The 21,083-nt window shown below is 41.9% G+C and overlaps 1 protein-coding gene across 2 annotated transcripts in view; it reads right to left on the bottom strand.

Annotated features, from left to right (window-relative positions):
* The window catches only part of LOC126091982 (putative transcription factor SOX-15), a 392,355-nt gene extending 375,214 nt beyond the window's left edge, over window positions 1–17,141 (bottom strand). For both annotated transcript variants that reach the window (XM_049907346.1, XM_049907345.1), the window contains exon 1: window positions 16,619–17,141. The gene's annotated coding sequence lies outside the window, so the exon portion shown is untranslated. The remainder of the gene's footprint in view (window positions 1–16,618) is intronic.
* Between the last annotated feature and the right edge of the window lie 3,942 nt (window positions 17,142–21,083).

The following is a 21,083-nucleotide window of genomic DNA, read 5'->3' as shown; positions in this document are numbered from 1 at the left end:
CAAAAACAGAAACAATATTTAAAAGTACAAAAGAAAAATATAGCAAAACAAAACCAGTAGATCGGAGTAAGTCTTATAGCAGTGTGGAGATTTTTGGCTGAGATGTGTTACAGTAAATATTTCAATTGGTACACGAATCCTTTTCTGTCACGTTTATATAGCTTAAACTTTGTACTCATTTATGTAATCAGGTGAAATGTTGAAAACAGTAAGTGTAATAATAATGTTGCTAACTGTGGAAAAAATATGTAACAATTTACGCTAGGATTCAGAGACGAAGGATGAAAGGAGTCACAGATCGGTAGCAAAATTTTGGTTATGCCAGAGCTGTGGATTGTTAAGGTAACATGTTTATCTCTTATAACTAAGTAAAGGCTGAAGTAATACATTGATTATGCCTTAAAATAATATGCAGATATACTATTTACTGTATCCTCTCACGCGTATACTCCCAAGCCGACAGAGGGTACAAATGGTTGGTGTGTTGGTTTATTTGAGAGTACGGCCATTCTGTTGTTCATTTGGGACACATCATAGAAACCTAACCAACTATTTATCTATTTATAGTTAATGTGAAGGGGGGATTGACTCTCTCTCTCTCTCTCTCTCTCTCTCTCTCTCTCTCTCTCTCTCTCTCTCTCTGTGTGTGTGTGTGTGTGTGTGTGTGTGTGTGTGTGTGTGTGTGTGTGTGTGTGTGTGTGCGCTAGCACGCAAAGCAAAATTAATAATGTAAGCAGCTGGTGTTAAAAACAGAGATGATACTGTTGTAAATTTTGTCGTTTAGGATGCACTCAGGTTGTTTCCTTTGGTGCTTATATTTCTGACGTGTTTTTGCCTGTACGTTGGATATGTAGGGTGCTGATACTTCTGTGGCCAGCATGGTGTTCTGCTTCCTGCACGTGAGTGACTATTACTGATGTGTGGAAATTTTTGCTTTTTATTGCTGCCATGTGTTCCTTGAACCCAATCTCGAATGATGTACCTGTCAGGACTATACAGAAACTATATATACGTATTTTGAATGAACCATTTTGTGCTTCCAGGCAACAGATTTAGATTATCTCATAATTCACAGTTATAGGGCTGTGATTGTCACTTTCGTTTTCGCTATTCTTTTCGTGTTTCCATTGGTGTTTCATGAACGTACTAGATGAACACAGTACAGCTTTCTAATTGATAGTATGTCATATCTATGAATTTCACTGTATATAACCTACGTTGCTGCACACTATACGTGGCCGGCCGGAGTGGCCGTGCAGTTCTAGGCGCTACAGTCTGGAACCGAGCGACCGCTACGGTCGCAGGTTCGAATCCTGCCTCGGGCATGGATGTGTGTGATGTCCTTAGGTTAGTTAAGTTTAATTGGTTGTAAGTTCTAGGCGATTGATGACCTCAGAAGTTAAGTCGCGTAGTGCTCAGAGCCATTTGAACACTATACGTGGCCTTGCTGTAGGGTTGACTCTAAAGTCTACAAAGGAACCAGTTACGCACGAGAAGAGTGTGAAACATAAACGCCACTGATGATCCGTAATACGCATAAGTGAAACGTGTTTTTAACCAAACAAAATGTATATTCATCTGCAAAAGACAGGTAATATTTGCTCCTGTCGACGTCATAAACATAACAGAAGTGTCAACTGAGGAAGAATGTCTGCACATATTACAAGTAGGTTTAATTTCAAACTGAAAACATGTAAATAAATACACGACCAACCAAGTAAGATGAAAAGTTGGTAAGGGAGTATACTTAAACTGGCAGCCACTATGTGTCACAATACTGTAGTGGAAGACAATGATTCACACGACGCATTATTATTGTTATTGGTAAAGCTATCGAATCCGACTTATCCCTCACCTTTCACGAGCCTATGTCACGGAGACCGGCACCCAGCGCTCACCCATGCAACACCTGCTACCCTCCACGGCGTTCGCACTCGCTGATTCGTTCCGGGTTTTCAGGAAGCGTTTGCTATGCTAAAGAGTGGAGGAAATGACCGGACCGCATGGCCCACTAATTGTGATGGCCTGGCCGGTTGTCGGTTACGCTGCGTGCCCGCAACACACTCCCGTCCCGCGCGATCCGTGCATATCAATTAAAAAATCCTCCGCAACGTTTCCCCCCGAGAATTACGGAAACACAGCACCGCGGAATAAAGAGATTCAGACTGTGCATCCGCGTAGGGACTCATCTGCATGAAGAGCCGGTGGCGTTGCTGCCCCAGCCAGAGTCGTTTCTCCGTACTGCCGGCTTCAGAAAACGCAGAGGTGGCGAACGTCAGTAACAAAACAGTCCAGATCCGAAAAAGTGGGTCCTCAGCAGTGACCTCTCTCTCTCTTTTTTGCTGAACAAAAAATAAGTACTATCTCACAAGAAACTAGAGTGTCTTAGATCTTCTTTGCAACAAAACATAAAGCACATTTTTTTAGGTCTTCTTTCTACTTGTTTGATGCGCAAGTTCTTAGAAACATTACATTTCAGAAAAAGAGGTATGGAACAATATGACCTCGCTGGCTGTTCTTCTGGAGGAGTGAGCTTCCAATTCCATCCTGGACCTTGTAATGGTTCTTTATTTACGTGACCACTGCGGCACTCCAACCCCAGTTCTCGATACTAGTAATATCGTACTACTTTTCTGCGCAGTAACAGACATATTTTTGTGACAATATTCACATTTTGTTTTATTAATGTATAGGTACTCGGACGTATCGATATATTATAGTGATATGGTTCTTGTGTGTATTCATTTCTGTGAGACTGTCATAATATTTGACTTACTTGTAAACGTTTTGGCGCGAATGCGCACAGAGCAGTCTTTGTTTCACTTGGCAGAAGTTAAACTGTTACTTCGCTTTGTAAAAGAACAGTCAACTCTTGTGTTTTGTTAAAGTAGAAATTAAATATATGAAGACTGATACAAAACTGTTTTCTTTATGATGTGACAATTAAGAAGAAGTATATGTGAATTTACAAGAAGTTTAATAAAAATGTGGATCGTGAACACCAAGTCAAAATTTATTTCTACCATACCATTGTTCTGATCTGGGATTGTTTGATCATTAAGACTTTCCTGAAAAACGCATTTGTTAGGTCTTCAAATATTGCTAAAATACAGATCTGGACCTTCTAGCAGTCAAAGTAAATCACCCTACAAGATGAGCCACAACAACTTCGACGAAATCTACGTGGGAATCCATTCAAGATAAGTGCCAAAATTAATGACTTTTTTACAGTGACTTCATTATTTCCATTCTGACGATACCATCCAGTGTCAATAACTTCGTTGTTGCCCGATAAAACGAACATATGCTGCTTGAGCAACATTATTAATCTGATTTCTAACCTACTTTGCAAGTGGTGGGATTGTTAGAACCTCTAGCTTTGAATAGTCCGTAGTCTCCCTAAATCACGTCACGCGATTTCTGAGATGGTCCCTTCCACAACAGCATGGCCAATTTCTGCACGCTACACACACCAGCGAAGGGTCGCATTGATAAAAGTGTACGTATCTAGCGCGCATACAGAAATATGCAAGAAATATTTTCTTTTCGCGCAGCATCTGAGAGTGTAATGAGAAAGGAATGAATATGACGTGACGAGTGAAAATCTGAGTTAGACATGAGCCCGAACGCAGACATCTATCTTACCCTAAGAGCAGTCACCTCGACCACCACTAGACTGTCCGAACGCGCCTCCAGATTTGGCTCAAAACTGTGTTTCCATCTACAATTTTTGTACACTACTGCTAAAGGTTCTCCCACTATGGTCTATGTGTGAACAAAACAGCATCACTGCAGGAGCGGAGAGTGTCGTGACCACAGCTTATATACTATATCAGTCATCCCCACCATTCACTCATTTCATTAGGGCGATTCTAACGGAATTGTATGGGTATGGGCCACAACTAATATAGCTCTCAGTCGCCTCTCATGTAAGTGTAAAATAGCTCACATAGCACTAATGTGAATAGTTACCTAGCTGATGTTTCAGGATGTCTATGAATCACTGTGGTAACGAAAAACATCGGCCAGTGTAGGCACCTAGCCACGATTTTGAAATGACAGAAATTTTAAAACATGTAAAGTGGAGCGGCTGCGCGAATTTATCGAAAACAAGGACTCCTTTTGAGAGTGCGAATTTATATCTGCACAGATAACCGCGTCCGGCACGAGTGTTATCTACTTAAGAGGGCGGACAGCTGCCCTTTATCGAGATTATCTAATAACAAGATACAGGCGGTGAACGCAAGACGCTGCAATGACGAGTGAACCGGGTGATGCGTCATCTACTTAGCATCACCGCGAGGATATAAAAAGTGAGCTAGACTAAGTACTTGGACGTGCGAAGAACAGGGCTGCGATAAAAACATATCATTAGGTCATCTAGGGATAAAGCGAAATATTTGAAAACCCTGACTTGGGATGATACGGTGACCAGTCGCAATCAGCAAAAAACGACAAACTTCGATTGCTTTATTTCCGTAATTTTTTCCCATAACTCCCTTGCTCTTTCTGCTCCCAACAAATTAGCTCACCGAATTCTACACGTCAATTTCGCTCCGTGGCTTAGCTTAAGGTCCATTCCGATAGTAGAAAATAAAAGGAACGCTACGTCTAGATCTGCGCTCAACATGTCAATCCTAAGAACATCAAAGGTGTAACGCAGACTCATAAAAATTCTTTGAAATGTTGAAAAAAGATATCGAAACAATAACATGAAAGTATTAGAGACAGAGAGAGAGGGGGAGGGGGAGGGGAGGGGGGGGGGGGAGAGAGAGAGAGCGCTTGTGCAACATGATCGCATGATTCTCAGTGTCTGTTTAACATTCTTAAACGTGACAAGCATTATCTAAGAAAAACTGGTTGTTTCCATTATATTCATGTGACTGAGACTGCAATGACGGCCTGAACCAGCAGAGGTAATTCTTTAAAATGTCCTACAATACACCTGTCTAAACTCTTCTACAAGTGCCTTTCCGTCTCTATTGAAGTCAGCCACAGATGTCTTTCACTCTTGAATAACAACCTGTTAGTAGCAATAGTCTACTGAACATAATAATAAACGCTCTAAATAAACAATACTAACGTTAAACATGTGTCGCTACTGGAGTGCCAGGCCGACACATGTTAATAACTGAGAACTATGCAAAATTTAATTTTTTGAACAGCAACATTTCTTAACTGCAAATGCCGCACTGTGAATATTCGAATGAGCGGTAAATGCCTCATGTATCATACAAATCATAAAATATGAACCACATTTTCGCAACAACATTTCTTTTGTTTACGTGTTTTGGGTTCTTTCTCGTGTTCTGTGGATCTATGTATTTCAGAAGTTCTCATGATCGTTTTTAAATGCTGTAATGACGACAAAAATGAAAAACATTGCTAACAACCAAATTTTCATCGAATATAAAATCTATTTCACTGTGTAAATCGATATACATATCTCGTGCACATAAAGTATACTGTCTACTGCTTATGAAAACATACATTACTTTACTAAAAACACGAACTGATTAAATTTATCACATGTTTCTCTCCGAAGATGGGCTTAGGCTCTAAATCAGATACAACCGCACAAATCATTCACTCCGCGAAATTCTGTTAGGCTGAAACAGTTTTTTAACTGTTTTAAACAATTTCAGACTTTTCTAGCATCAGTCATCACGCGGAAAAAAATATGAACATTTCATTCTGACCTTATAAAATGATGGGCATGGAATTAAATTTTGACAGCTGTCGGGCTGGACTGTGCCCACTACCAATACCAGTGGATGAAGGTTCTAACAGGTGGTATTTGCGTCCTTGATGAGTATGATTGAAGGGTCTCATGCGGTGGTCCAAGGCACATTTCATTGTCTAACGTTTCGTCCCCTAATGCTGGAGACGTCATTAGAAGCTATAAAGACTCAGAGAGCAGTTTCAGACTTAAACAAGCTCAGCAAGCCGAACTGTTTTCATGTAACCTCTTTGAAACACAGCCTAATGTCCAATTTTAAAAAAATCATGAAGGGTACACCACTGGGAGCTGTCGAGCCATTGTGGGGATTCCGTCTGATTTTCCACTTCCGCTGTGCAAACCACTCTGCCTGATAGTTGTCAAGTAGAAAACTATTTTGAACAGGGAAATTTCGACTATTTGAATAAAAAGAATTAGCCCTGCCCTAACTAAAATCATCATCATCATCATTTAAGACTGATTATGCCTTTCAGCATTCAGTCTGGAGCATAGCCCCCCTTATACAGTTCCTCCATGATCCCCTCTTTAGTGCTAACATTGGTGCCTCTTCTGATGTTAAACCTATTACTTCAAAATCATTCTTAACCGAATCCAGGTACCTTCTCCTCGGTCTGCCCCGACTCCTCCTACCCTCTACTGCTGAATCCATAAGTCTCTTGGGTAACCTTGCTTCTCCCATGCGTGTAACATGACCCCATCATCTAAGCCTGTTCGCCCTGACTGCTACGTCTATAGAGTTCATTCCCAGTTTTTCTTTGATTTCCTCATTGTGGACACCCTCCTGCCATTGTTCCCATCTACTAGTACCTGCAATCATCCTAGCTACTTTCATATCCGTAACCTCAACCTTGTTGATAAGGTAACCTGAATCCACCCAGCTTTCGCTCCCATACAACAAAGTCAAGAAAAATTTTTGTACTTCCTGGAAAATCTATCGATATTTCGGAATTTTTTAGGAGATTTAGACTTTAAACATCATAATTACTGCGAACTCAGTAGTGACAAAATTACAAAGAAATCCGTTTTTGAAGGGAAGCTTGTAGATAGCAAACGCTATGCGGTAAGCAACTTTGGTAAAATTTGTTGCTGTCGAGTTATTTTGGTAATCAATGTAAAACTAAAAATATTTTAGTGAGTCCAAAAGTTCACAAGATAAGTTTGAAGCGCTTTTCCGTCAGAAAAAATTACGTTTCCAAAAAAAAAAAAAAAGTAACGTGCTTGCGCATTATTTAAAATTAAAAACAGAATTTTGACATACTGAGAGACATTTGTAGAGATGTATTAGGTTGATGCATAAGCTGGTAGGGTTTTTGTTTTGCATCTTGGTATTCGAGTTGCTAAGGGTTTATTTATCATCCGTCATTTTTTATTTATATTCACTGTTGCTATTTGAGTTTACATATCGTCATTGTGTCATTTGGAAATAGCGAGTGAAGCTGTGAACACTAGAAATTGGAGTGCCAAGTGGAGAAATCGGAACATTTCCGACGTATTCTTCTGTTTAAGTTTATCAGCCGGCCGGAGTGGCCGAGCGGTTCTAGGCGCTTCAGTCTGGAACCGCGCGACCGGTACAGTCGCAGGTTCGAATCCTGCCTCGGGCATGGATGTGAGTGATGTCCTTAGGTTAGTTAGGTTTAAGTCGTTCTAAGGTCTAGGGGACTGATGACTTTAGATGTTAAGTCCCATAGCGCTCAGAGCCATTTGAATTTTGAACCTCTTCTGATGAAAATGCGGTCGATGAGTTGTTCGCCTCAAACCGACGTGATGTCTACAGTCGCGGAATCGAGGAGTTACCGCAGGGAGCGGTAGGCTATTTACAGTTTGTACAGGAACCAGATGGCAGTTATAAAGAGCCGAGGGGCATGAAAGGGAAGCAGTGGTTGGGAAGGGAGTGAGACAGGGTTGTAGCCTATCCCCGGTGTTATTCAGTCTGTATATTGAGCAAGCAGTAAAGGAAACAAAAGAAAAATTCGGAGTTGGAATTAAAATCCATGAAGAAGTAATAAAAACTTTGAGGTTCGTTGATGACATTGTAATACTGTCAGAGACAGCAAAGGACTGGAAGTGCAGCTGAACGGAATGGAAAGTGTCTTGAAAGGTGGGTATAAGATGAACATTAACAAAAGCAAAGCGAGGATAATGGAATGTAGTCGACTTAAATCGGGTGATACTGCGGGAATTAGATTAGGACATGAGACTCTTAAAGTAGTAAATGAGTTTTACTATTTGGGGAGAAAAATAACTGATAATGGTCGAAGTAGAGAGGATATAAAATGTAGACTGGCAACGGCAAGGAAAGCATTTCTGAAGAAGAGAAATTTGTTAACATCGAGTATAGATTTAAGTGTCAGGAAGTCGTTTCTGAAAGTATTTGTATGGAGTGTAGCCGGAGAGAAGAGAAATTGGTAGGTCACATTCTGAGGCATCAAGGGATCACCAATTTAGTATTGGAAGGCAGCGTGGAGGGTAAAAATCGTAGAGGGAGACCAAGAGATGAATACACTAAAAGATTCAGAAGGATGTAGGCTGCAGTACGTACTGGGAGATGAAGAATCTTGCACAGGATAGAGTAGCATGGAGAGCTGCATCAAACCATTCTCTGGACTGAAGACCACAACAACACCAACCCCAGTGTTAGCAGACTACTGTTAACAGTGAAGGAAAATATGCTATTGATGACTTAAGTCTCTGTGATCAGTCATGTTTATTAAACTGACGGAAAAATTCTACGAACTTATGCACCAGCCCAACGTGACCTTCGGACTTGTTTTACTTGATTTTTGTTGGAAGAAACAGAGAGTTTAAAGCGATTTCTTGTAGTCCTGGAGAGCAGAGTGCTGTGATAGTTGCCCGCGGGAACTCAGTACTTGTCACGACAGCATCGCAACGTTAGGTGTTGATGCCAAGTAATTTAACTCAGATAACAGTTGACGGGGCCAGTGTGGTTTTTGTCACGTTTAGCTGTACGTTAGCAGCTTGCCACCGATCCTCGCGCGGCCCCAGACGTGAGCCCGCTTCCTGTGGTATCGAGCGGTTGCTCCCGCTCCCTGCGCCCTCCGCAGCCCTTTCCCACCCTGCGATCAGCATGCCCGGCGCGACGCCGAGATGCGGCGCCGCCGGCCCGACAAATTGCCCCACACTGCACGCGGGCTGCAGCGGGGAGCGATCACGTGGAGCGTGACGATTGACGATCGCAAACGCGCGCCTGGCCGTGTGACGCAGCGATCGCTTTGGCTTGCGACACCTTCCTGAAACCGCAGAAGGCCCTCGGGGCTTTTTCACCTCGTCCTCGGAACAGCTGACTGAGAAGTGTCCGCTTTTTTACGTGGCTCTTGACGTAGCAGGTCCAAATGACTTAACAGGTAATTCTACATCACCCTCGAGACAGAGGGAAAAACAAAAACAATAACGACGCACTTTAATTCTCAGATTCACACGAGATTTTAAAAAAGAAATAAATTCAAGGCAATTAGGTTTTATAATGCAGGCGCCAGTCACAAAATATGCTTAAATTTGTAGCTAAGCATTGCGATTTGAACCTCATAGTGAAGCAGTCTTCCGGATTACGTCAGTAGATTACTAAACTATGTTTATTGTCTAATATTCTAATCGTCGTTGAAGTTTGACTTCCCTAGCTCGAGTGACAGCATAAAAATGTAGATTCTTAATGCTGGTTAATTTCAACGTTGTCTTATACATCGTTGCTCGGAACCTTTATGTTAAAAATTTGAGCATTACTACACAGTTTTCTATGGGAAGTTTCACTTAGTACTCAAAGCTCTTAATAGCGAGAAACCTTTAATTACTACGTTCCACAGTGTTTGCGTGATCGTGTGAAAGAACGCGCGCATTTAATTCATGACGTCTAAAACGAGAACATGTCTCTATGAGGAGTTCAAAAAACGATATTTTTATATAAAAAACACGCATAAACCTTATACTAAGACAAATCTTGCGAAAACAAACTAACTTTTATTTTGTCTACACCTACATCTATATCGACATGATCACTCTAAAATTAACAATTAAGTAGAGGAATAATCGAACCACCATTAATCAACTTCTCTACCGTTCCACTCTCGAACAGCGCACGGGGAAAACGAACACTTAAATCTTTGCGTGCTAGCTCTGATTTCTCTTATTCTATTATGATGACCATTTCTCGCTATCTAGGTGGGCGCCAACAAAATATTTTTACAGTCTGAGGAGAAAGTTGGTGCCTGAAATTTTATGAGAAGGTCCTGTCGCAGAGAAAAACACATATATTTCATTGCACTTATATTTCAATGACGGCCACCTCAATTCGCGTATCATATCCGCGGCACACTCTCCCCTATTTAGCGATAACGCAAAACGTGCAGCCCTTCTTTGAACTTTTTCGATGTCCTCCGTCAGTCCTGTCTGGTGCCGATCGCACACCGAACAGCAGTCCTCCAGAAGAGGGCGGGCAAGCGTAGTGTAAGCAGTTTCCTTAATAAACCTGTTACATTTTCTAAGTGTTCTGTCAATAAATCGCAGTGTTTGGTTTGCTTTTCCCCACAGCACTATCTGTCTGATCGTTCCAATTTATGTTATTCGTAATTGTAAACCCTAAGTATTTAGTTGAGTTTACAGCCTTTAAATTTGTGTGATTTATCATGTAAGTAAAATTTGGTGGGTTCTTTTTACTGCTCTTGTAGATGAAATCACACTTTTCATGATGTAGAGGCAATTGCCACTTTTTGCACCATACAGATATCTTATCTAAATCATTTTGCCATTTGTTTTGATCATCTGATGACATTACATGACTTCAAATGACAGCATCATCTGCAAATAATCTGAGAGGGCAGCTCAGATTGTCTCCTAATCGTGTATGTAGATCAGGAACAACAGATCCTTGGGGAACGGCAGATATTACTTCTGATTGTACTCGAAGACTTTCCGTCAATTACTCTACTATTCATAACACCGCAATTGTAAATGTCGAGAAAATTAGATCGAAATACAAAAAATCTACAGTTCAATTTTTCATTTATATTTTTATGTCTGACTCAAAATAAATGAATGTGTTTTAAGTTCGTAACACAGCTAGAGACACTTCAGAGTTATGAGCAAAATGGGTACAGAACATACTCATAAATTTTAAATTACAATTAAAAATGTCAACGCAGTCCAGTACACAGGGTAACTTGTTCCACTCACTCACAATACCTGCTGTAGAGCACAATTTTTTCCGGCAATTTTACTTGAACGTTGACAGCGGTACACAGCAGTTTTGGAAAACTCTACTGATCAAGAGTTTGCGATATGCACCTCGAGTATGAGTCTAGTGAAAACTGTGGAATAACGTCAACTGCTCTATGCTGAGCGGTTCTCGCATCACAGTAGTTTTACCTCCGTGAATAGGCGCGTAGGAGGAAAAATGATCTTTCCGCGTTATAGTGATTGAATATTACAGGCTTTTTCACTATTGCGAAGTTATTTTCAAAGAAACAAAGATTAACAAATCGAATAATTACACTATTTTCCAATAATGAATCACTGGAGACCATAGATCCTTTACATAGACATACAGAGGAAATATCCAACTATCTCCAAAATTTTGTGGAGTTCGTATTCAGTCTATAAAAGAAATGAGGGACACACTTGATTTTCCGATCAATTAATAACGCTACCTGTATAGAAGGAGAAGGAGATGTCTAAGACGCATCACTAATGAAATTAGTAGAGTAACTGTACCTATTATCAACGAAAATTGCTGTGAATTACACATTCTGTGGTTTACGAGCAGAGTATATTTCGAAAACACTTAATAGCAGGTAAGGGATCCGATTTAATAGTCGTCAGAGATAAAACCAGCGTTTTTGATAAGGACAATGTTCTACAAGAAGGCTGTTCTGCTGAAATTGCTGTGTAAGGTAATAAGTAACAGTTTTTAGCAGAGAAGTACGATGAACGTATCCAAATCATTGAGAGGAAACATAAAAGAACACAAGAAGTTGAAAGAGAACAGATACAGACATAATAAAACTGCACATGTACTGTGCAGGGGAGACATTTAAGAAGGAAACAGAAGATACAAACTCTTACAAAAAAAACTTTAAGCAGTGGAGGAAAAAAATGCCATTTTAAGGCATAGAAAATTTAATGCAAGAAACTGCTTAATGTAGGAAATGCGAAGAGAAAGTAGTATCTGTATGTCTGAGGTTGCACCACAGCGCTAATACAGTCATTGCTGTGAAACTGAATTTAATGGAAGTACAATAATAAATTTGACGTTGAAAATATGACAGTTTTGCAAGTTGTTTATGACATCTACGGATCTCCACCGTTGCAACTAGTCTCTTGCGAGAGCATTAGCGTCGATGTCACACTTGGTTTTATCAGATAGAGCGATCTAAACATTATGTCTGTGAGATCTTAACAAATGACTCATTGAAACTGTCACCATGTAAGACTCGATAATTATTCTGAAAAATAAGGGATTATGAATACATTAATAACGAAAGGGACAAATTATCTTGCGTTGCGACGGGTTCTCGCTAACTGTAAAACGCATATTGCAATACATTAATTAGCGCGCCTAGATATGCTTTGCTACTGGATCTTTTTGACGAACACGCGTTATAAGTAATCATGAATAATTAAAAAACTGTTTTCGTAAACGCTCCGATTTCGAAACGAGAGTCACGTCGCACTCTGCAAATGCAATATTTCTGAAGAACAATGTAAGCAATGACAGTGACAGCTCTTATACTCAAAAAATATGAACAGAAAATGTATCTCATTCTCTTTAAGAAGTTACCGAGTCCCTACTCGAAAAACTGAATTGCAAAAATAAATAATTCATACATATTTTCTTTTGTAGGAAACTAATTCTCGTGCAACTGAATGATTGCTTATAATTACTAGTTAGTCTCACGCGGGACCCGAACCGAGAAAAATGTTTATCTGAGACGACAAAAAGCGTTTTTGTTGATGTGGTACTCGGGGTAAAAAGAGAAAAAATATTCTGTGAAGTGGAGAGTGGTTTACCACGCCGAGGGAGCGACGACATACGTAAATATAACAGGTGAATAGACGTGTTAGGCTCAAAATTACGTCTACAACTCATAAATATTGAAGCACTAGAACACAAAATTTTTCAAGGCAGTTATAATGAAAGTGAAACTTGCAAAAAAGGAGAACTATAAATAGTTAGTCGGCAGGAAAGTAAAGAGCTATAGGTTATAAAGTAGGCGCGGAGTATCCTTTAAGAAAAGTTTGTTTAAAAAAAATCAACGATAGTGCACAATAGGAAAATCAAAGTATTTTTTTAATAGGAGCGTGCAACTGTGAAAGGTAAAAATTAGAAACAAAAAGCAGTTGCAGTGCTTGGTAATAAAAATTAAGTGATAAGCAAAGATCAAAAGAATACGTTAAAAAGTCAGAAATTTAATAATCTTTTCGTAATAATGGCGCTTTCAATGGTAACAATACAAACGACACATAATTAGTTTTTCTAAAATTTAGGCGGTTACGCTGAAATACGAATTAACCTGGTCGTGAGGTTGAACCGTGCTGTTCTTGCATAATACTGGAATATTACAAGGAGAATAAAATCTTTAGCGTGTAGTGAACACTGCTTATAATTACTTGTTAGTCTCACGCGGGACCCGAACCAAGAAAAATGTTTATCTGAGACAGACAAAAAGCGTTTTTGTTTATGCGGAACTCAGGTAAACAGAGAAAAAATATTCTGTGAAGCAAACTAGTTTGAATTAATTTCGTTTGAATGGGAACACCTTGTTGCATAAGTTCTCGTTTATAGCTCGTCAGGCGAGAGGGTGATAAGAGAAACGTGACGTGAATTTTGTATTTGTGTTTACACTGAGATACGCGGCACAGTAGGCAGACGAAAGCAGGCTCACCAACATACTGCCCGCAGTCCTTTTAACGTTGCACGGCGAAATAGCGGGCGCAGCTATCATACGCTGCCTAACACAGAAAAAGCCTCTTCCTGATTTATCGGTGTAACCAGACGTATTGATTTATTATCATTGAACTGGTTCTGGCGGTGAAGCTTTGTGAAATTTCGAAGCAAGCTGATTTTATTCTCAGAGAAAAGACGTAATATTCGCGTATAGTCCTCTGTCGCGAGTGTGCGTAATGGGTGAGAGACCCACCTGGTGGAAAACACATGACGGCAGCTGGCAGTGAAAGTTCGTGGCATTAACGAACAAACAGGACACAGCATAAGGCGCGTCTCGTTTGGTTTCTTATACCCCGCACAGCGATTGATTTCCCACTCCACTACTTTGGAGCAGCTCACTTCACAAACTACAGTGGTAACTTTCAAATTGTTTGCGGTCGGCGTTAAAACACTGTTTAATTCTCCAACATGCTTAAAGAATCAAATACAGATAGCGTTAAAATGGTGATTTCGCGCGACAAAGGCGCCAGGCCGATGTTGTTGTACTTAAAATATTTTCAGATTTATAATTCGTAGCTCTTAACATATCGCGTAGTATACCGTCTTGTGCCAATGTGGAAACAGGGCCGCTAACTTATTATCTGGACAGCAAACAGGTAAACTTTTCGCACTCCTATATTTACTTTATTTTTGTAATAGTCATAACACTTTAGCGAAGTGGAGCCTTCCTTTTGCGGAGATGGTTGTACAGAAGTATAAACATATGATGTTCCTTCTAGTACAAACTTGTTGGTTAACCAATCGAGATTTTCACCGTTGAAACAAATAATTTGAAGCGAACTTTGTGGTACTACTGACAGCGCACTCTGCACTACACTGATTTTTCAGACAACGTAAAAAGAAAAAAAAGGAGTTGAAAGTAACTAGATTCTACTGAGAATCTTAAGGCACTGTGACGGTACCCGTTGCAGCCCATGTGCAACGAACCGCATCTGTCTTTGGCAGATGTGTGTCTGCTCTACCAAACACAGATGCTTCCAACTGTGCCACATGTAGACTATGAAAGGTGTTTTGGATTTTTTGGTCCGAAAAGGTGTTTTGGATATGTTGGTCCGAGGGCCGCCAAAAATGGTGTAGGGACTCGGCAAATACTACTGTGACAATTGCAGGTATGAAACCACTGTAATAGCAATGCATCTACATTGTCAGTATTATTACTCCTTTAAGGAAAGGGAGTGCTGTTTGGGAAATCAGAACATTTATCGTACACGAAGCACATTTTGAGTCGTTGTTCTACGCCAATAGCTAGACGCTTGTGGTCCAAATCCGTCTTCCCTAATATCGTTTTTGCAATTAGCTCTGGGACTTAGTTTTTTTTCCCAAGCTACTACCCCTTTATCCCCCTCCCCCACTATCCTCTCCCACTTTTGTGCATACATGCTAGACCTCAAATAGACTTCCGTCTACAATGATCACTTTCCATCGCTGCATATCTATTGTCGAATGTCGTAAGCAGTAAGGATGTGAGTTTAACCTCGCGTGTGCCAGGCACTGTCGGTTACTCTAATTCACATTTTACGACGCAATTCTGACCACGCGAGTAGACCGGCCACCAGTAAACAGGCCTTACCAGCGATCACGGAGAACTTGCTTTTCTTCTGTTGTGTTAGCCTCTAGCGAGTCTGTAGTTCTAAAACTAAAATTAGGTTTCATAATACCACTGCCCGTCACAAAACACGCATCGTTTTATGTTGAGTGCAATTTGTTATTATCATAAACACTGACATTCTGTATTGCATACAACCTCAATCACTTTAGCAGTTTCTTGTACTGCGTTCGTCACTGTTTAAAACTCAGTTTAACAATGTATTCCGATCCGTTTCAACTAGGTACAAACTACCTCATATCTGTGAATACACAGTTTACATATGTAACTCGCCACTATCTGCATTAACATTGCACTTGCTTTTTTAAGTGTACTTTTTATATTAACGCAGATAATGGCACATGCAGCTTACATTGTTCTGAAGTTGAACCCAGCCAAAAACTATATGAACGTACTGTGCAATTGCTATGTAAACAGATAATAAAGTTACTGAAAAAAGACTAATTTGTCACGATGCGTTTCGACCTTCAGCTCATCGTCAGAAGGGTTTTGATTGTATTAGAATATGGCCAAAATTTGATTATAATCTTAACTCTGAGGTTCAGAGACGTGTGGGTATTAATGTCATCTGCCAGTGGCCGAACAACTGAGACGTGTAGCAACTAAATAAACATAGTGTAAAACACAAATATTTTAGTTCACAGTGTCTGTATTTTACTAAACAGTGTCCTTCAGACAGACAAAAAAAAAGTGTATTACGAGTCTCAACGAGATAAAAAACATGATAACATTGTCTCTTCCTGTTGCAAGAAGCACATACTGTGGCATTAGGGGATGTGGACAGCGTGGCTTATGCAGGTCTGGTTCGGTCGGGAGAGCGTGCACGGATAGCCGATGTCGTTAAGTCGGCTGCTCGCGGTATGTGGGAATACGGGTTCGAGTCCCAGGCCGGCACAACTGTTCATGTGTTACTAAAAAATAGTGCAGCTGACGTCAAAGTAATTTTGCACTTAATGAATAAAATTTGATATTATCCGAGACTGATGCAGGTCTTCCGATACGGTCCCTTTTCAGCCTCGGAGGTATAGCGAACCCAGCTGGAGACCTCCCCAAGCAAAACGAGGCAGCCTCTGGAAATTGTGTCAGAGGCCAGCAATTCAACAAACAACACGTCACAAGCGCTTATCGTGTACTGGAAAAAGAAACGGAGAGTACATTCACGAATGTTTTGTGAGTGGTATGGCAGTGTGAGACTTAATCAATTGGCTTTTAATACTGGGAGACGTAGATTCCATTGAACACGCGCTTGCACTCTCCGCAGATCAGAGTGTCACCGAGTGTCGGTGTAAAGGTGTGAAGAGAAGGAGTGTCGGCTTACAGGAAGGCGGAGGCGGCGTCGTGGCGCTGGTGCAGCTGCAGGAAGAGCAGCGGCGCGCCGCCGGCGTCCAGAGGCGTCGGCGTCGGCGTCGGCGTCCCGCAGTCGGCCGCCAGCCTGCCCGTGGCGCGCACTGTCGCTCACCGCCGCACACACGGGCACCTCGGCAGCCCCGCTACCTCTGGGCCTCTCGCTACCTCTGCGCCTCTACCTCGCTATCGCCAGATAAGCCGGCACCGTCATCTCGATAACGACGCTCCTTATCGGCAGTGCCGTGTCGCGCCGGGCCGCCTCCTCCGCTCCTGTTATTTCTTCTTCTAACCGCCGCACTGTCCTGTCCCGGCGGATCGCCCCAGCCGCGCGCGAAATCACCCGGCACACAAATCCTTCTTTTTTTTTTTGTTCCCGACACGAAAACAATCCTCACAACAACACGACAAGCTGGCGAGCGGACGATCTCGAACACACGCGCGTCTCGTCGCCCCGCCGCCGCTGCCTCGGCGCTGCTGTAGCTGACACCTGGGCGGCCGCGGTCGCACTGGCTGGCGCTGCCCGCCTCACCTGCCCGCGCCCACCGGCCGCCCGCTGGCAGCTTCCCCGCGCTGCCGCCAGGGGCGCTGCTCCTCGCTGCTGCCGTCGCCGGCGCCACACGGCTCCGCGCCGGCCCCCATCCATCTGCATCTACACACTGCACTCTACACTCGGCATGGCAGAGAGTATGTCCCGTTTTACCAATCATTAAGGCTTTTTCCTATCCCATTCACGTATAGAACGCGGAATGAATGACTGTTTAATGCCCCTGTAAGTACTGTGACTATTCTGATCTTGTCCTCACGAACCTATGGGAGCGATATGTACAGGGTTGTATCACGATAATCAGCAAGAACATTACAACCACCTGTCTAATAGCCGGTATGTCTACCTTTGGCGTGTATAAAAGCGGCGACACAACGTGACATGGAAGCAATGAGGCCTTGGTAGCTCGTTGGAAGTAGCTGGCACCACATCGGCACACACAAGTCACCTAATTCCCGTCCCAGATGTGTTCGATTGGGGTCAGTATGGTGAGTTGGGGGGGGGGGGGGCAGCACGTCAACCGGAAGTCGGCATTGTGCTCCTCGAATCACACCATCACCCTCCTGGCCTTGCTACATGGCGCGTTATTTTGTTGAAAAACGCCATGCCATCGAGAAACATGATCGTCATGAAGGGGTGTACATGGTCTGCTGGTCTGCAACCAATGTACGATACTCCTTGGCCGTCATGCTGCTTTGGACGAGCTCCACTAGACCCATGGAATGTTTCCCAGAGCATTCGCGCTTCGTTACAGGATCATTTAGTAATCGCGAAAGCGTTACGGAGATGATAGATGAACTCCAGTGGAATACTCTGCAGGAGAGACGCTCAGTAGCTCGGTACGGGCTTTTTTTGTTAAAGTTTCGAGAACATACCTTCACCGAGGGGTCAAGCAGTATATTGCTCCCTCCTACGTATATCTCGCGAAGAGACCATGAGGATAAAATCAGAGAGATTAGAGCCCACACAGAGGCATACCGACAAACCTTCTTTCCACGAACAATACGAGACCGGAATAGAAGGGAGAGCCGATAGAGGTACTCAAGGTACCCTCCGCCACACACCGTCAGGTCGCTTTCGGAGTATGGATGTAGATGTAGATGTAGATAATGGGCCGCCGCCAGATTGTCTCCGTCCCGCAGTACAGGTGTCAAGGAGCTGTTCGCCTGAGAGGCGACGGATTCGCATCCTCCCCTCGGCATGATGAAGAAGGTATCGGGATTCATCAGACTATGCAACGCTCTATCACTGCGCCAACGCCCAGTGCCCATTTCAGCTGTAGCTGCCGATGTCGTGTTTTTAACAATGGCACACTCAAGCGTCGTCAGCTACTGAGACTTATTGTTAGGAACGTTCGGTTCACTGTGTGTTCAGACCCGCTTGTACTCCGCTCAGCATTAAAGTCTGATGTTATTTTCCGTCACAGTTCGCCGCCTGTCCTATTGAACAGTCTGCTCAGCCTATGACGTCCGACACCACACTCAGAAAAATCACGTGCCTTCCCCATTCCACACATGGATAGTACGCTCTCTGATACAATGTGAGTGTGTCTGACTACCAGTCATTCCTCGCCACGTGACGCTGGACGGGCTCATGTCGACAGTAGGTCGGTGGCCATACGTTCTGTCTGATCAGTGTACGTTCCTAGAAATATCACTGAAACCTCATTCTTGAGACTTTGTAAGTAAGCTTTCTCGGGGTAGTTTACGTCCATTTTCTGCCAGTTCACTTCTTCCAACATCTCTGTTACTCTCTCCCTTGTATCCCACAGACCTGTGACTTTTCGTGTTGCTCTTCTCTGTATACGTTCAGTATCCCACATCAGTCCTATCTGGGATGGGTCTCATACACTTGAGCAATATTCTAGGATGGGTCGTACAATGATTTGTAAGGAATCTCCTTTGCAGACTGATGGCATTTCTCTAGTATTCTACCAATAAACCGAAGTCTGCTACCAGCTTTACGCAAGAATGAGCTTACGTGATTGTTCCATTTTATACCCGTACAGAGTGTTGCACTCGAGTATTTCTGCGAGTTTATAGATTCTAATTGAGGCTACTACGTTTTCTCATTTTGTGAAAGGCACAATTTTACATTTCGAAACATTTGAAACAAGTTGTCAATCTTTGGAACACTTTCAAATCTGTTCAGTATCTGTCTGAATATTTGTGCAGCTTCTCCGAGACTGTATTTCATTACAAATAACTGCATCATCTGCGGAAAGTCTGAAATTACTATTAAAATTGTTCCCAAGACAATTAATATACGACACCACCAGCAAAGGACCCAAAACAGTTCCTGTGGTACACCCGAAGCTACTTCTACGTCTCTCGATGACTCTTCATCCTCGATAACTTCCTGCGTCCTCCCTACCAAAAAATCATTAATTCAGTTACAAACTACGCTTGATACCCCATACGACAGTACCTTTGATAATAAGCATAAGTTTGGTACTGAGTCCAATGCTTTTCCGAAGCTGAGAAATACTACATCTTCGTATCTGTCTTGATCCACATCTATATTTACGGCACTCTTCGTAGTAATCGAATGCAAACTATCTCGTAGATCAAAAGCCATATCCATGGTTCTTCAAGGAAACTTTATAAGACCTCTGCTGTTCTTGATCTATATAACCCTTTAGGAGACACATGTTGCAGATGATGCCGTCGTTTAACAGTCACCAGAATATTGAAATGAATTGCAAAATGATTTCACCAGATTATCTGCAAGATGTGAAAAGTGGCAACTGGTCCTCAACAATAAAAAGTGCAGCATCCCGTACATTAAAAAATTTCTTTACATTTCGGAACCACGACAACTCACACAACCCCAAGGCCCACAACTAGAAATAACACAAATTGGAAACTTCACGCAGAAAATATTGTGGGAAACCCGCACCAAATATTGCATTTTATTACCGGAACACTTAAAAGATGCAACAAATCTTCTGCTTGAGGCTGCTTTCACTTTTCTTATCCGTCCTCTTCTGGAGCAGCCCAGCGCGGTGTGGAATCCTAGCTGTTTTGATTGACGTCGAAGAAGTTCTGAGAAGGGCATCTCGTTTTTTATTTCACGAAGTAATCTAAAGAGCCATGAATATGATGAGTGATTTGGGGTAGTAATCATTAAACGAAATGCGTTTCTCGCTGCCAAGATATTTCCTCAAGAAATTACAATCGTCAACTGTTTCCTCAAAATGCCAAATATTTTGTTGACTCCTATTTACATAGGGCGAAATAATCATAGTAATAAAACAAGAGAAATCACAGTTCGCACAGAAAGACTGCTCGTTTTTCCCGCACGTTGTTCGACAGAGGAATGGTAGAGAACTAGTTTGAGTGTTCCATGAAGTTTCGGACCTGCAGCCAGGTAATGCTGACTTCTGCAACGATATTTCGGCTGACAATCATTCAGCCATCTTCAAGTGAGTGTTTTGCATTGGAGGTTGCGACGTTTTTTCCTTTATAGTTATTTTAGTTCCTCACAGCGGGAGCGGGCTGGTAATAGACAAAGCTCTTTTTAGCCAAAGGTTACAAAAACCGTATTGAAAAATGATTAAAACATGTAAAAGGTTACAATAAGAGATGATTTGATAAAAAATACATAAGTGGACGATAGTGACGATTTTTACATAAAAACAAGTAACAATAAACGAAGATTTGTAAAATACACGTAGCTAAAAATACTGGTGGTTGTTAAAACTCGTATGGCGATTTTATATTAGAGTTAAAATACGTCACTGTTGGTGTAATTTTCACGCGAATTTTTGTAGTTTTAGTCGGTTTCGAGCTTTGTGTTGGATGGTAATGAGGTGTGCATTCCATGTTAGTTTTCTGTCGGGAGTTAGTCCTAAATACTTTGTTAGTTAGAGGGATGGGTTGGTTGCAGATGG

This window comes from Schistocerca cancellata, chromosome 7 (assembly GCF_023864275.1).
Source record: "Schistocerca cancellata isolate TAMUIC-IGC-003103 chromosome 7, iqSchCanc2.1, whole genome shotgun sequence".
Lineage (NCBI taxonomy): Eukaryota > Metazoa > Arthropoda > Insecta > Orthoptera > Acrididae > Schistocerca > Schistocerca cancellata.
This window is presented reverse-complemented; position numbering and strand designations above follow the sequence as displayed.